General features: G+C 34.7%; 1 long non-coding RNA gene across 1 annotated transcript; it reads left to right on the top strand.

Moving 5' to 3' along the window:
• Nucleotides 1–4,439: 4,439 nt before the first annotated feature.
• LOC133798486 (uncharacterized) lies at nucleotides 4,440–9,034 on the top strand. Its single transcript, XR_009875886.1, has 5 exons — nucleotides 4,440–4,740; nucleotides 7,085–7,153; nucleotides 7,437–7,509; nucleotides 7,628–7,673; nucleotides 8,817–9,034. It is a non-coding gene; the product is annotated as an uncharacterized LOC133798486 (long non-coding RNA).
• Nucleotides 9,035–14,587: the final 5,553 nt, after the last annotated feature.

Raw genomic sequence — 14,587 nt, 5'->3', positions numbered from 1 at the left:
GTCAGTGACCAGGTGTTTCTTAGAGTTTCTCCCTAGAGAGGGGTGAAACGGTTTGCTGTGTGGGGCAAGCTGAGCCCTAGGTTTGTTGGCCCCTTTGAGATTATGGAATAGGTTGGAGATGTAGCTTACAGATTGGCGATGCCTCCAGCTCTATCAGGGGTTCATAGTGTGTTTCATGTATCCATGCTCTAGAAGTATGTATCAGATTCTATTCATGTCCTGAGTTATGAGAACTTGGAGCTGGATCAGGATTTATCGTACAAAGAGAAGTTGATTTAGATTCTCGACTGAAAAGATAAAGTCTTGCGAAGCAAGACCATTGCCTTAGTAAAAGTGTTGTGGAGGAACAACAAAGTGGAAGAGGCGACTTGGGAACTTGAGATAGATATGTGCGATCGGTATCCCGAGTTATTCAGGTAATTTTGAGGAAAAAATTTCTGTGAGGAGGGGATAGTTGTAGCATCCCAAATTTGCTAATAAGGCTTAGGGCCTTGATTAGCGTGCTTGGAGGGCAATAATTGATTTAATTACATTAATATAAGAAATTGATGATTATGTGATTAGAAATGCACGTTTAGGTGAATTAAATATGCACGTGGGCCCCAATTGGTTATGAGGAGCATATTTATAATTTTAGTCCGTTGAGGGCATAAATGTAATCTTTGTGTATATTGTGATTGATACAACGAGTGAGTGGTGATATATTCGTGATGCACCATTAGAGATAGTCCTAGGGAGTCGTTTAGCTAGAAAGTCACAACGGGGTCGAATACCCTGCTTGGGAGGAGCCTAGGGGTATTTTGGGAATGTTATATGTGATCGGGAATTACCGGGTAACGGGTAGTAATTTAGCAATTACTTGGACATGTTGGGATTAAATGGGGATTTATAGGAACACTCGAGGAATTAGCGGGATTTGGTAAATGACAAAATTGCTCTCGATGGCACTTGAGGATTGAGGATAGGCTTAGAGGCATTTTTGGCATTTTGAGACTTAGGCAGCTGGGGTTACACTTAGTGATTAACACATTCAGGAAAGCGAAAGGAAGCAAAAATAGATAGTCTCTCTTAGCTCTCTCTCTCTCTTTCTCTCGCATTTGATTTTCATTTTCTCTCTTGGGTGTTTGAGAATTTTAATGATCTCTTGAGGATTCGGGCTGAAGAATTGGTGGAGTGCAAGCTTGAAGATTTGGGATATTAGTTCAGGCCGAAATTATCACTAAGGTATGAATTAAAACTAGCTTTCTATTGAATTCTACTAGGATTAGAGGTTTGCATGGAAATGGATTCTAAGTATGATTTTGGATGTTGTTATGTATATAAATTGTTTCTGAGATTTGTTATGGATTCTAGGTTGTGTGGAAGGAAAGTCTAGGCTTGATTCTGGGTTAAATTGGTATTTGGAATATGAAATTGAGGTTTAGGCTCAATGAAAACGTAGGAAAAATGGTGATTTTCTGGGTTTTGGGGCTCGAGCCGCGACCCTATTCTTTAGGCGCCGTGGCCCGTGTGTGTCGAAGAGGCTGAAAGCCTCTATTTGTCTAGGCATGCCGTGGCCCAATATTTGGAGCGCCGCAACCTGTGTCCCTCAGTAGAGAGGCATTTTGCCTCTGACTTGAGCGCATCGCGGCCCTTAAGGGGCTGGGCCGCAGCTCAAATGCAAGATATTGACTGTTTAAAGGTTTTTAGCTAGGGAACCCAAATGTTAAGGCTCGGGAATGATTTTACCACCCGGTTTGGTAGAATCCAAGGTTCCAGAGGCTAGAATTATATTTTGAAGTTATTTATTGGATTAGAACTTGATGGATGGATATTATGAATAGGTTGTGACTAGGTTTCCAACGAGGCTCGGGTTAGAGAACTGTGCTCGGGATTGCGATGCTCAAGAAGCTTGGGACACAAGTAAGAAAACTGTTGTACCCGTAGAGCAGGGTGTGGCCCTATTGTTTGTATTCCTGGGCGTGGCCCTATTGATTGAATTGCAGGGGGTAGCCATATTGATTATGTTTAGTATATGTTTAAATATATGTTGATATTATGCTTTGTAATTCATATTTGTGAGTGAACGGCGAAGGCCAGGATGGCGAAGGTCGAGAACAGCAGGAAGCTAAGAACGGCAAGGGACTGGGATCGATTTTGAGCACGTGGAATGCAGGTCGTTAGGGTGAGACCCTCCTAGGATGCTGGAGACATCCTCTCAGTGAAGATCGCAAACCTAGGGCTTGGTAAAGCACCTGGGATGACATTGGCGCTATGTGTTTAACATGTTGGCTGCTTTGTTATATGCTGTTGATAGATATGCATATGTTATCTGTTTTGTGTTAATTTTCTTGATGGGCTTCGACTCACGGGTGCTCTATGGTGTAGGTAAGGGCAAGGGAAAGGTTGACCAACCATGAGTATGGAGAGCGTGGAGCAACGGGTACATGTTCGGCCTACCTGGCTGCCACGGCCAGGGTTATTTTGGAAAAATGTAATGTATTGGTAGATTTGTTGCCTAAATGACCTTAAATGTATTTTGAGTTGTAAATTATTTTTGAATTTTTTTTTTGGGAGCCCAAATGTATAACAATTTATGTTTTCAATGAATAACCACATTTTTATATCAAATGCCTTTAAATGGCTGTTATTATAGTTTAGCTACACTTTTAACATAAAACCTCAATTAGTGAGCTAAAGGCACATTTTTAACTCACTTAATAATGACTCTAAGGAAGTAGGGTATTACACGCTTCAAGCAACAATGAGAAGGCTTCGAATAGAGATTAGGGATGTAAATGGGGCGGGTCGGCCCTACCCCGCTAAAAATCCTCCCTGATTCACTAAGCTCCTGCCCTGACCTGACCCAGTAAGGCTTTTGATGCGGTTCGGGTCAGAGCCAGATGTGATGGGGCGGGTCAGAACCGACCCGGTAAGGTTTTTTTTGTTTTCTTTTTTTTTTTAATGAAAGAAAGACTTATTTTTTTATAAAAATGTTACAATGTAAAAATAAATGGCAAAAAAATTTGTCAAACTAGAAAAAAATGAGCCGCCTAATTTTTTTTATAAATGGTCTTGCAAACTAAAATAAAATAAAATTTAATATATTTCAAAGCAAAACATCAATTTTCTCCTCTATCTCTCTTAAATATACTTTTTCTTATTTATATATATATATATATATATTTCACCCTAAACAGTTGTAGTAATAAGTTTTTTTTAAAAAAATTCTTTATTACAAAAAAAAAAAAAAAACAACAAGAACAATCGGGTCGGGTCGTGATCCGACCCGCTTCAATTGCTAGCGGGTTGGGTCGGATCTCGACTCGCCCCATTTTTGCCCCACTTGTATCCAGATTAGGGGTCGCCCTGTCGGGTCAGGGCTCTGACCCGCCCCAATCCACCGAGTTCTTTCGCCATCTCTAATAGAGATTTTGGACAATGATACACCTCGTGTATAAGTGATATGTGAGTTTTAGGCTTATTTTAATGTGTTAGTTTTTCTGTGTTTCAGTAGTTAAGGTTTTTTTGTGTGGTTTTACGATTATATTTGTGTTGTTTTAGGTATGGAAGGATTCAGAAAAAATTGGAACTAAAATAGGCTTTGAAATTCGAGAAAAACACAAAAATGACGAAAACATACATTTTGAGGACAATATTGCGATCGCACTGGGTATAGAGTGCAACCGCGCTCACAGTCGGCCAACCCAAATGATGCAAGCAACTAGATTGCACTAGTGGAGTGGCACAATCGCACTAAGTTCCCATAAATATGATTTTCTACCAATTATGAAAGGGAAATTTTGGAATTTCACAATTTTAACCAAATTAAATCTATAAATTTTGGAATTTCACAATTTTAACCAAATTTTGGAATTTAAATTTTGACTTATCATGTCACATTATTATTTATTTACATTATTTTAAAATATATTAATTTATTTAAACTATAAATATATATAAGCTATTAGTGTATGAAATAAATGTAAAAAATTTACACAAATTAATATTTGAAATATAGATAAATGAATTAAATTAATCAATTATTTATAATATACAAAATAATTATATTTTATAAATAAAAAATATTTTTATTTAATTATATTTACAATTCAAAATAAATAAATAAAACTTATGAAATAATTTATTTTTACGTTATTTGCATTTTAAAATATATTAAAGTCTTTAAACAATATATATGTGCATATAATTTATTTGGTTGCTAATGAAATAAGTACAAAACATATATACATTTATCAAGATTACATATATTAAATTTTTTGAAATATAAATTAATTAATTAATTATTTGTAATTACAAAATTAATTAATTTTTATAGACAAGAAAATATTTTAATTAAATAGAATTTATAATTGTGTTACATTATAAGTCAGTTGCTAACTGCGGATTTACCAAGTAAAAATTTGGGCATTCAAAATAAAAGCTAATTTTATTTTTATTTTTTTATGTATCCCGTGTTTCTTAACTTTCTTCACTGTACACCCCCACTACTACAAAATAACCTCTCGGCTCTCTTTGTGGTACAAATGGCAGAGCTCGTGCGAAGGCTCAACGGAGCTGCAAGGGGTGCGACGGGGCTCGGCTGTGTTTCAGACGTTACAGAGAGGGTGCTCTCGATTGCGAAGGGCTTGCGAGCAGTTGACTGCGACGGTGCTTGGGGCAACGACGTGGCTTGGGCTCTCAACGGGGTTGGGCGAAGCGACGTGGGTTGGGGCTCTCGACGGTGGCAGCTGCAACAAGGTGAGTGATGGGTCCTCCTCCATATTTGTAAACCCCTTCTTCATTCCTTCAATATTTTCATTTTTTTTAATTTTTTCTGTGCTTTGAAGAGTGCTTGCCTCCATTCACGATTTGGGTTTCTATGAGTTTTGCACTGTTTTGGTTTCATTTGCATTTATATTGATTTCTTATTAATTTTCACTTATCGTGAGGTGTTAGATTGATATGTGGCAGCTGCACCTATCATGATGCTTTTGATAATTAGTTTGCATGTGTTGTGTTCGATGTTTATTTGGGATCAAAATATACTGATAGAGTTACCATAGTAAGATTGTATCAAGAATAAGTTGTGATCCACTGCTAATATGGCTTTTCGAGTTTTTGATTTTGTTTTTATAAGACTAGACTTTATATGGTTGTTAGTTTTAACTCTGAAAATCATTCAGAATCTAAAAGCTATAGAGGGTTATAAGAATCTCTTGAACACTGACATGAGAAAAGAACATAACCATATAACTATTTGTAGACAAGATTTCTTGAAGCTGCTGTTGCCTACAAGAAGATAATTGAAATTAATGATATCTTGTGTTTTTAGATTATTAACTAATGAATAAAAGATCATTGCAACTGTACGTTAAATGTCTTCCATTGTAAATTAGTAGAATAAAGAGTTGAATACTTATGTGATATGTTTCATTGTAGATTTTATATTTATTGGTGAATTATTAAATTGTGCTTACGCTTCATTGAAATGCTCTTATAAGAAATAAATACTGACTGGCAAAGAGCTGCAACTTGGTTGCTTGTTTCAATAGGCTCACATTTTCCAGAGCAAGTAAGTGTGTTGTTGAAGCTTGTCCTGTCTACTTTCATAATAGGGTAGTTTTGGCGGTGCCCACACCTTAAACAATAACGCTTATTGTTTTTATTTTTCCTATTTGTGATTTGTCTCAACTAGTTTATATCAGATAAGCTCCAATATATGATTATCAAATATATAAACATAATGATTATCATAGTGTAACTACAATCAAACAAGTTTGATTGCCAAGTGCCCAACATAGACAAAGTGACAAATAATAATTTTCTTTATGATAATGTTCTAAAATATTTATATTTGGATGGTAGTCTATTCATATATATATATATATATATCAAAAAATCCTTTCATGGTTTGAGAAAAAGCTTCATTTAGTTACTATTCCTTAGTTATTTGCCATTAAATTATTGTTGTTTCATAGTTCAACTTTCTCTTATTATGAGTTTTGTTAATGGATGAGTTGTTTTGTTTCTCAAGTGTGCCATGATAGATTTAGCAAATTTCATGGAAGTTAGCTTTCATGTTGGATTTTCAACTCTTTTTTTATTTATGGTTTGACACTTCTGGACTGTGGTTTTTATAAGTTGTGAATCTTGTAGATAAAATGTATCTTTATTTTTCTTTACGAGAAATTGAAGCTCAAATAAATCCTTCAACCACCTATAATTGCTTCTGTAAGTTTGTTAGGCTCTATTGTAATTGAAATTGTTGCAGTATTTTTTTAAAATAAATATCTTTGATTTCTGTCTAACTGGTATTTAATTTGCCACACATTCTGGCCATGATTCTTGGAGCAATACCATTTTTGAAAGGAATGATATTTACTATTGATGTTCCATTTTTCTTCTTCACTGATAGCTGTATTATTCTCGGATATGATTAGCTCATATTCTACAAAAGAATATTATGTTGTAAACTACTGTACTAACAAATTTTTTTTTTTTTTCAAATGGTCTATTAAATTTTTGCTTGTTGATTTGGTTCAATTATATCTAGTATAAAATTTACGCAAATAACAATCTGTAGGACAGCTACTTAGGAATTTCTTCATTGCATTTTCTTTTACTGAAGTATGTACTTCAAGTCTATCACTTTGAAAAAAGTTGGTAAAGGTGTTGTACCATGATATTGACGAGAAATATCAAAATGTGAGCTATAAGATGTACTTTTTGTAGTAGTGCATATGTAGTAAACTATTTTGAAGTATTTCTAACCCGATTACAGTTTAACTTTGTCTTCATTATTATTATAGATTTTTTCTGTAGTGATTTTGCTCATTTATAAGTTTTGACAGTTACACACTTTTTGGGATCATGAAAGCTGTCATTACATAACATTTCTTTGATAGCGTGGGTATTACTCACATAGTCAAGCATAAGCAAGAGGATCACTGTACCTTAGTCTTAATAATGTTTTATTTGCTTGTGTTAAGCTGAGAACTCTTGATTTTCTTCAATAGCCACAAATATATCATGCCACGTGTTACTTCTTTTTGAGGTTGTATTTCCTTTTGGAATCTAACCTTCAGTTTTCTACTATTCTTAGATTTTACACATAGATACCGAAGATTGAAAGAATATTCTCACTTTTATTCCACTGATGCCAGCTTGTGTGGTAAGTTCTAGCTTATACTTGCTCTTAACATGTTTTCATGGCTTCATGTGAATGCAATAATCTGATTTCTTACTAGTATTAATAAATAAAAGCTTTATTATTTACATGTTAATTTTATTTTTAGACCCAAAATAACATGCATTCTATTTTTGGCCCATTAATTTGAAGATATCCCAGATTTGAAACCCATTCTTTGTTTTTGTCATAGTTTGAACAGTCTCTATTACAAATTAATGGACAAAATTGAATCAATTGGAAAAAAAACCTGATTATTTATTTATAGAAAGAGGAGATGGTGGTGGCAAGTCACGAGGCTCTGCACTCAGTTAGGTAGCCTGCAAGTCACGAGGATCGAGGTGATGGTGTGCTCTTCAATGAACTCATTTTTTATTTTATTTTGTAATTATAATTGAAAGTGGCTAATAAAGATATACATATAAACCAAGTTATGATCTAGTTTTCTATGTATTTTAGGTGGACAAGCTAAGCATTTGACTCAACCCAAGGCTGAGAAGAAAGAGTAAGATGAGCATTTGGTTTTTCTCTTCTTTGCATTATTATTTAATTATTTAATTCAGATTTGACTCACTTTCATTATATTATAACATTGTAAATGTGTGTATGTGCTGAGACATACTTCAAAGAAACTATTTTGCAACAGTTTGCAAGAGGTATGCCTCTAACTTTTATTTTAATACTATGCAAATGTTAGAGGAGTTTGAATATCTTAAATATTCATCCATAGTGAAGTAGGTTCTGAGATTGTTACTGTGTGCTGTGGTGATAACGGAAGGTTGAGAACTTGTGTGTTTTAGTGAAGTAGGATCTGAGAAATTTGTGTGCTGCGGAGATAAGAAAGAAAACTTGTGTGTTGTTTGAATTGATGTAGACTTGTCTATGATCATCCTATAATTGAATTGTGTTTGTTTGACTGGTTTGATTATAACATATACTTGTATGAATGTACATATTGCGTGTTGGCATACGCATATAGCATAACCTTTTGTATTTCTTGTTTTGTTTATATGTTAGTTTTCTTCTTGTCCCTTGTCTAATGTCTTTGGTGAGTGATTTATAACATTGAGCATCACTTATTCACAACTCGTGTTACTTTAACAACTTTGTCTGGTATGCTCGTTGTGTTACTTTAATAACTTTAACAAATGTCACCTGGTATGCTTGTGTTATATATTAATGATCTATTATATTTATGTTCTTGGTGCTCTTATTTATAACTATATTATCTTTTCTTTTCTTGGTAAGTACTATGGACTTAGAATCTTATGCATATTACCTACACAGTGCATGTCTTTATATGTGTATATATATATTAATTTCTCGATGTTTATTGTATATTTGCTAATGTGCTATGAATGATTGGTAATTTGGTTTATTAATGTCTGTGATTTCATAAACTAACTAGCTTGAGCACTTTTAAATTGAGACTAAATTGAGACTGTCAGGTATGCATTCCTTAGTTTAAAGAATTAAGACTGACTACTTAAGCCACGAGGCTATCCAATTTGATAAGAAAAATACAACTTTTATATAAATTATTTGTGACTGAAAACCACAATCATCCTTTTTATTTATTCTGCAACCTCAAGTTCTCTATTTATTTTAGTTTTGGTTTAACTTTAATGATGTTTATTCTGTATTGTAGGCTAAAACTCTACTTGGATATTTAAGAGAACCAAGACAATTATATAAAAGAACCAAGGCAACAGGAAATTCTTCTTCAAGTTGTTGGGTATTATTTTCTTTCTTGCTTGTAAGAATTATGTACAGTGAGGATTTGATGTATTATTTACATCGAGAATAATGAATTTTTATTGAGAATTATAATGAATTTTCATTGAGACTTATTTAGTCTCATGGGGATTTGATGTATTATTTACATTTCAATTGTATAAATAAATGTTGTATGTATATGAATTTTTATTATGATAAATATAATTTTTTTTACAAATTATGGTAATAATAATTAATTATGTGAGTAATTTTTTTATTTAAATTTATATCAAACTTCATTTGTTAAAAATATAATTAAAAGTTTTAAAAAATATATATCGAAAAATTATTATATATATATAAATTCAATGTTATGGCGACACGTATTAACTGTCGGCGTAGCCAGCAACGGCGACATGTATTAACTGTCGGTGTAGCCAGCAACAACGACACTTATTAACTGTCGGCGTAGCTACCCTACGCCGGCATAGGCAAATACGACAGTTAGTCGACTGTCGTCATTGCTCAACAACGACAGTTAAAAACTGTCGGGAAATTCCATTTTTGTAGTAGTGATTAGATGCAAATTAGATCAAATTTCATAATCCTAAACTTAGAAACACTTTGGAGACCATTGTGGAGAGCAGGATTGGATCAAAAACTTGTTTTTCTTTCTTTTCCTCTTTAGTTTTATGCAGTTCTTTATTACTTTCATGGATGCTTTTGCTATGAACATGAACTAATTTTATTTTCTAGGGTTATATTGTAGTCTTTTGATACTCTATTATTATTCAATGCAAGTTTTATGATTTCTTCTTTATAATTGTGATCTATTCAATCTATGTTTAATGCTTGTAATTGAATGGTCATCTATTGCATGATTCATATGTTTTTAATTCAAAATCTTAGAAGTGAGAGTTAATTATGCTATTAGTGTGTTAGATACAAATTTTGATATTGGATGAGAGTACCTGTATGGTTTGTGTTTATTTTAGGTATCTATTCTTAATGCCTTTTGTATGTTGAAACTTATCAAAGAGATGTAGAAAGTTTGCATATAGGTTAAGATTTATATATCCTAGTAAGAATATAGATTGATTTTGAAAACCTGCAATCACAAGGACACGAAGAATATTAAAAATTGTATTGATGACATGATAGAGTGGATAAATGATGAATTTAATTTCCCTAGATTTTTTATCCATTGAATTAAGGGATTTTTTCATAAATATAATTTTTGTTGTTTGTTTTTTACATTTTTACGATCCCTATTCTTTTTTCAAAAAAAAAAAAAAAAACTACTTTAGGTTTTCAAAAATACAAAAACAACAATTGGACAACAACTAGAAATCAACCCATTGCATACTAACACGTTTAGAAAAAATCAAAATATATCTGAAAAAAACTAACACCAATTAGACATCAACAGAAAAACAATACATAAACTTAACAGAGACCAACAAAAGATTGAGTTAGATGATGCAAACCCTAGTTTGTAGACCTAACTTCTTCTATCTTGTTGTAGCTTCAAAACCCTTGCTTTAGAACACCACTGATTAGTGCTCAAAAATGTCAATTTATTAGTTTTAAAGGGTAAAATAAATTAAGTTTTAATTAATATTTTCATGAATTAATTGTAATATATTTTATAATTGAAAATATTAATATTCATATAATTTGGAGGAAATCAATTGGATTTGGACATTAATAAAAAAAGAAAGAAGTAAAATTGAAGAAAATAAGGAAAAGTTACATTCTTGTGATCCAAAAGTCTAGCAGAATTGGACCAAAAGAGCCCTAGCCCACCTGGTTTTCTGTAACGACCTACAACCCAGGGACCATTACGTTGTGCATTTTAAACAGTGTTAAACTCGCTAACCGAGTCATTTGGCCATAATTGTGTAACTAAATATGATTAACGGTTTAGGGTTAATTTTTTTTATCAAAGATACAACATTTCACTAAAACCTTTACTGCATACATTGGGATCCCAAAAATATATTTTAAATGTTAATTACAATAAAATATTTACAACCAGCCGACCTAAGCGGCAAAATAGTGTTTAACCTTAGTTCCTCTTTAAACCATCGGCCATGGTGGTCGAGCAGCTACATATGTACACATCGTCACCGAAACTCTCCAACTCAAGGATGATACAGCTTTCTTTTGCCTTTACCTGCATCACATAGCACCCATGAGCTGAAGCTCAGTAAGAAAACTCAATATACTAATGAAAAGGTAATTACATGTCACTAAATCATAATAGACATGCTTAGCAATAATAGCCATATTCATGCATGCAAGCAAGTCCAAGTAAATGATTGCGGAGCGTCGCGCCCTGTATAGTTGACTATTGAGTTCATCTTTGAATAGGTGACCAATGAGTCACACACTGTATAGATGACTACTGAGTCACACACTTGGGCTCTGCACCCTAATCAAATAAGTGACTAATGAGTCACGCACTTGGGCTCCGTACCCTAATCAGATAAGTGACTAATGAGTCATGCACTTGGGCTCCGCTCCCTAATCAAATAAGTGACTAAGGAGTCATGCACTTGGGCTCCACACCCTAATCAGATAGGAGACTAATGAGTAACGTACTTGGGCTCTGCACCCTAATCAGATAAGTGACTAATGAGTCACACACTTGGGCTCCGCACCCTAATCAGATAAGTGACTAATGAGTCATGCACTTGGTCTCAGCACCCTAAGCCACGTGACATTACAGTCACCTAAGCCTATTGGCCCTGGCTCTATGTAACTAGCCTTTACACTAGACAAGCAATTTTAGTTTTCATCGAAATTGGGGTCGGTCAAGCATTTAATGCTTATGTTGATTAGATCTAATCATTTCGGCTCTGCGTTCAATACGCTTATGCCGCTCTTGACTTATAGGTCAATTCCATACGACCAGTGCTGTTTCTGACTAATGAGTCAGTACCACTTACAAGTAAGCAATGCACTCAGGCATATATCATATGTCAAATATTCAAATATAACGCAATCAACATGCTTACTTAACATTTGCTAGCATAATTATTATCATGCACATTTACAGAGACTCAAGCTCTGATCAATCTCATATTTAACATTCATGCCATGCCCTAATCACATGTATCTCATGCATCGCATACTTGGTGCAGATTTCTTACCTTTGGTCCATGCGCAGGTTACAAATAAACGAGCCACAAGCACGATCCTATTTCCATTCCCCTAGCGATAACCTAGTCACAACCATAATGTAAAATCCCATAAAAAATGGGTAAATAAATACTTTCGAACCATATCCTAGCCTCCGGGACGTCGAATCCTACCATACTGGGTTGTAAGATCGATCCCGAGCCCTTATGTTTAAATTCCCTTGACTAAAAACGCACTTTGGCCATTTTTCCCCTTTTGAGCCGTGGCCCCATGCACTAGAGCCGCAACCCCACTTAAGTCAGGCCTAGAACCCTTCTCTTACTGAATTAGCACCACAGCTCAAATATCACAGCAGCCCCATTCACCTGCTTCATCAAGCTTTAGCCATGGCGCCCAAGAACAGGGCCGCGACTAGACCTCGAACTCAACCAAAAAACCTCCATTTTCTCATTTTAGAAACTCCATAAACCTATCCAAATCACAAAAACTATGTTCCCAAACATCCCCATGATTCGAAACTAACAAAACCTCAACCTCAATCAAATCAAAAAATCATCAAAACATAAAATCCAATTCAAGCTTAAAAAATTTAAAAACTTAGAACTTAAAACTTGGATTACCTTCGATTGAGTTGTTTCCCAACTAAATCCTCCAACTAATAAGCTTCTAATCTTTCTTAGAATTTCTATGCCTCGATCCTTGCTTGAATCTAAGTCCTAAAACTTGAGTTTCTTTCAAAAATGTGATCGATGGCAAAAAGGGAATAAGAGAGAGATAGAGAGAGAGAAAGTTTTTGAACGTTCTTTTATTATTCAGACAGGTTACTTCAAGCTTAAGTAACCTCAAGAAAATCCTAATGCCTGGGGTCCCGAAAACGCCCCCGGGGTAAAATAGTCAAAATTCCCAGAATTCCCTCGTGATCTCACTAACTCCCAATTTATCATCAAATATTTATTCCCATTACCTAATATCCTGGTAATGTGCTAAATACCCCTTGACTCACTCTGAGTCAATTATGGATTCCGTTGTGACTTTTCCACTGGCTTGCTTCTAGGATCGTCTCATGCAAAGTAACCCAAGCATAACCAAATAATAATGAAGCACCACACACATACCACATATATGCCAAATATACCCAAAACGGGCCAAATTATAAAAAAATTTCCCAATTAAACAGAAATGGGCTCACATGCATATTTAATATACCTAAACATTCATATCACCTCATACTATAATATTACTCACATAATCACATAATGATACACATAAATATCATATAATTCCATAATTCGCTATCCTCCCCCCCCCCCCCCCCCCCGAATCAAGGCCCGAAGCCTTATTAGGAAATTTGGGTCGTTACAACTATCCCCTCATGTAAATTTCGTCCTCGAAATTTTACTCTGAAGAGAACGAAATATCAATTCTGCATAACTGATTCCAATTCCCAGGATGCTCCCTCGACCTCACTGTTTCTGTATAAAACCTTAACCCAAGGTATAACTATGTTCCTCAGAACCTTGTTCTTTCTGTCTCATATCTGGACTGGCTATCTCCTCACGGGATAACTTAGCCTCCAATTCTAGATCCTCATAACTCAACACATGAGTCTCATCAAACACATGTTTCCTCAACATGGACATATGAAATACATTGTATATTGCCGACAGTGCCTAATTTAAGGCCAATCCAAATGCAACCTGACTGATCCTATCCAGGATTTCAAACAGTCTTACTAATATAGGGCTCAACTTGCCCTTACGTCCTCACCCCTTTCCCATGGTGAAACTCTAAGGAAGATACAGTCTTCCACTTGGAATTCCACATTTCTGCATTTCAAATTAACATAACTTTTCCCTTTTCTTTGAGAAGTGAGTAGCCAAGCTCTAACCTTTCAATAACCTCAATGATCCTTGAAACTACCTAAGGATCCAAACATAACCTCTTACTCACCTCATTCTAATGAATGGGTAATATACATTCTCTATCGTACAACATCTCATAAAGTGCCCTTCCAATAACTGGATAACTCTCTCTCTCTCTAATTTACCACCAGTCTTAGGATAATAAACTCTACTAAACTCCAACTGTATATTCATCGCCTTCAATAACCTTCCCCAAGACTTGGAACTAATAATAGAGTCCTCATCTAAAAAGATAGACCTTGAATTCCATGAAGGCGTACTATCTCTCTCACATAGAGATCTGCATACTGATCAATTGTGTTACTTATCCTTACTGATAGGAGTGAGCTCACTTTAAATACTTGCCCATAATGACCCAAATCGAATCATGCTGACCCACTATCCTAGGCAGCCCCACTGCAGAATCCATCGCGATGTTTCCTTACTTCCACTATAGAAAACACAAAGGCTGTAGTGACCTTACTGATTCCTGATACTCTGTCTTGACCTTCTAATAGATTAAGAACTTTGTCACATATTTTGTTGCATCCCTCTCCATTTCAGGCCACCAATATAAAGCATTCAGACTCTGGTACATCTTCATGATGCCTGGATGATGAGAATAAGAGGGTAATATGAGATTCATCCAGAATCTCCC

Source organism: Humulus lupulus, chromosome 8 (genome assembly GCF_963169125.1).
Source record: "Humulus lupulus chromosome 8, drHumLupu1.1, whole genome shotgun sequence".
In the NCBI taxonomy this organism is placed as follows: domain Eukaryota; kingdom Viridiplantae; phylum Streptophyta; class Magnoliopsida; order Rosales; family Cannabaceae; genus Humulus; species Humulus lupulus.
This window is presented reverse-complemented; position numbering and strand designations above follow the sequence as displayed.